At 34.1% G+C, this 3,401-nt stretch overlaps 1 protein-coding gene across 1 annotated transcript in view; it reads left to right on the top strand.

Annotated features, from left to right (window-relative positions):
* LOC107744833 (low-density lipoprotein receptor-related protein 2-like) overlaps positions 1 to 3,401 on the top strand; it is a 133,525-nt gene that overhangs the window by 48,056 nt on the left and 82,068 nt on the right. The gene's annotated exons all lie outside the window — the stretch shown is intronic.

Genomic DNA, 3,401 nt, shown 5'->3' on the forward strand with positions numbered 1-3,401 from the left:
CATCGTTCTATTGTTCTGTCTATCATCCTGTCCATCTGTCGTTCTGTTGTTGTGACTATCTATCTATCTATCTATCTATCTATCGTTCTATCGTTCTATCTATCGTTCTGTCTATCATCCTATCCATCCATCTATCTATCTATCTATCTATCTATCTATCGTTCTATCGTTCTATCTATCGTTCTGTCTATCATCCTATCCATCCATCTATCTATCTATCTATCTATCTATCTATCGTTCTATCGTTCTATCTATCGTTCTGTCTATCATCCTATCCATCCATCTATCTATCTATCTATCTATCTATCTATCGTTCTATCGTTCTATCTATCGTTCTGTCTATCATCCTATCCATCCATCTATCTATCTATCTATCTATCTATCTATCGTTCTATCGTTCTATCTATCGTTCTGTCTATCATCCTATCCATCCATCTATCTATCTATCTATCTATCTATCTATCGTTCTATCGTTCTATCTATCGTTCTGTCTATCATCCTATCCATCCATCTATCTATCTATCTATCTATCTATCTATCGTTCTATCGTTCTATCTATCGTTCTGTCTATCATCCTATCCATCCATCTATCTATCTATCTATCTATCTATCTATCGTTCTATCGTTCTATCTATCGTTCTGTCTATCATCCTATCCATCCATCTATCTATCTATCTATCTATCTATCTATCGTTCTATCGTTCTATCTATCGTTCTGTCTATCATCCTATCCATCCATCTATCTATCTATCTATCTATCTATCTATCGTTCTATCGTTCTATCTATCGTTCTGTCTATCATCCTATCCATCCATCTATCTATCTATCTATCTATCTATCTATCGTTCTATCGTTCTATCTATCGTTCTGTCTATCATCCTATCCATCCATCTATCTATCTATCTATCTATCTATCTATCGTTCTATCGTTCTATCTATCGTTCTGTCTATCATCCTATCCATCCATCTATCTATCTATCTATCTATCTATCTATCGTTCTATCGTTCTATCTATCGTTCTGTCTATCATCCTATCCATCCATCTATCTATCTATCTATCTATCTATCTATCGTTCTATCGTTCTATCTATCGTTCTGTCTATCATCCTATCCATCCATCTATCTATCTATCTATCTATCTATCTATCGTTCTATCGTTCTATCTATCGTTCTGTCTATCATCCTATCCATCCATCTATCTATCTATCTATCTATCTATCTATCGTTCTATCGTTCTATCTATCGTTCTGTCTATCATCCTATCCATCCATCTATCTATCTATCTATCTATCTATCTATCGTTCTATCGTTCTATCTATCGTTCTGTCTATCATCCTATCCATCCATCTATCTATCTATCTATCTATCTATCTATCGTTCTATCGTTCTATCTATCGTTCTGTCTATCATCCTATCCATCCATCTATCTATCTATCTATCTATCTATCTATCGTTCTATCGTTCTATCTATCGTTCTGTCTATCATCCTATCCATCCATCTATCTATCTATCTATCTATCTATCTATCGTTCTATCGTTCTATCTATCGTTCTGTCTATCATCCTATCCATCCATCTATCTATCTATCTATCTATCTATCTATCGTTCTATCGTTCTATCTATCGTTCTGTCTATCATCCTATCCATCCATCTATCTATCTATCTATCTATCTATCTATCGTTCTATCGTTCTATCTATCGTTCTGTCTATCATCCTATCCATCCATCTATCTATCTATCTATCTATCTATCTATCGTTCTATCGTTCTATCTATCGTTCTGTCTATCATCCTATCCATCCATCTATCTATCTATCTATCTATCTATCTATCGTTCTATCGTTCTATCTATCGTTCTGTCTATCATCCTATCCATCCATCTATCTATCTATCTATCTATCTATCTATCGTTCTATCGTTCTATCTATCGTTCTGTCTATCATCCTATCCATCCATCTATCTATCTATCTATCTATCTATCTATCGTTCTATCGTTCTATCTATCGTTCTGTCTATCATCCTATCCATCCATCTATCTATCTATCTATCTATCTATCTATCGTTCTATCGTTCTATCTATCGTTCTGTCTATCATCCTATCCATCCATCTATCTATCTATCTATCTATCTATCTATCGTTCTATCGTTCTATCTATCGTTCTGTCTATCATCCTATCCATCCATCTATCTATCTATCTATCTATCTATCTATCGTTCTATCGTTCTATCTATCGTTCTGTCTATCATCCTATCCATCCATCTATCTATCTATCTATCTATCTATCTATCGTTCTATCGTTCTATCTATCGTTCTGTCTATCATCCTATCCATCCATCTATCTATCTATCTATCTATCTATCTATCGTTCTATCGTTCTATCTATCGTTCTGTCTATCATCCTATCCATCCATCTATCTATCTATCTATCTATCTATCTATCGTTCTATCGTTCTATCTATCGTTCTGTCTATCATCCTATCCATCCATCTATCTATCTATCTATCTATCTATCTATCGTTCTATCGTTCTATCTATCGTTCTGTCTATCATCCTATCCATCCATCTATCTATCTATCTATCTATCTATCTATCGTTCTATCGTTCTATCTATCGTTCTGTCTATCATCCTATCCATCCATCTATCTATCTATCTATCTATCTATCTATCGTTCTATCGTTCTATCTATCGTTCTGTCTATCATCCTATCCATCCATCTATCTATCTATCTATCTATCTATCTATCGTTCTATCGTTCTATCTATCGTTCTGTCTATCATCCTATCCATCCATCTATCTATCTATCTATCTATCTATCTATCGTTCTATCGTTCTATCTATCGTTCTGTCTATCATCCTATCCATCCATCTATCTATCTATCTATCTATCTATCTATCGTTCTATCGTTCTATCTATCGTTCTGTCTATCATCCTATCCATCCATCTATCTATCTATCTATCTATCTATCTATCGTTCTATCGTTCTATCTATCGTTCTGTCTATCATCCTATCCATCCATCTATCTATCTATCTATCTATCTATCTATCGTTCTATCGTTCTATCTATCGTTCTGTCTATCATCCTATCCATCCATCTATCTATCTATCTATCTATCTATCTATCGTTCTATCGTTCTATCTATCGTTCTGTCTATCATCCTATCCATCCATCTATCTATCTATCTATCTATCTATCTATCGTTCTATCGTTCTATCTATCGTTCTGTCTATCATCCTATCCATCCATCTATCTATCTATCTATCTATCTATCTATCTATCTATCATCCTGTCTATTTATCTATCTATCTATCTATCATCCTATCCATCTATCGTTCTGTCATTCTATCTATCTATCTATCTATCTATCTATCTATCTATCTATCTATCTATCATTCTGTCT

This window comes from Sinocyclocheilus rhinocerous, unplaced genomic scaffold (assembly GCF_001515625.1).
Source record: "Sinocyclocheilus rhinocerous isolate Xijiao unplaced genomic scaffold, SAMN03320098_v1.1 scaffold528, whole genome shotgun sequence".
Classification (NCBI taxonomy): Eukaryota; Metazoa; Chordata; class Actinopteri; order Cypriniformes; family Cyprinidae; genus Sinocyclocheilus; species Sinocyclocheilus rhinocerous.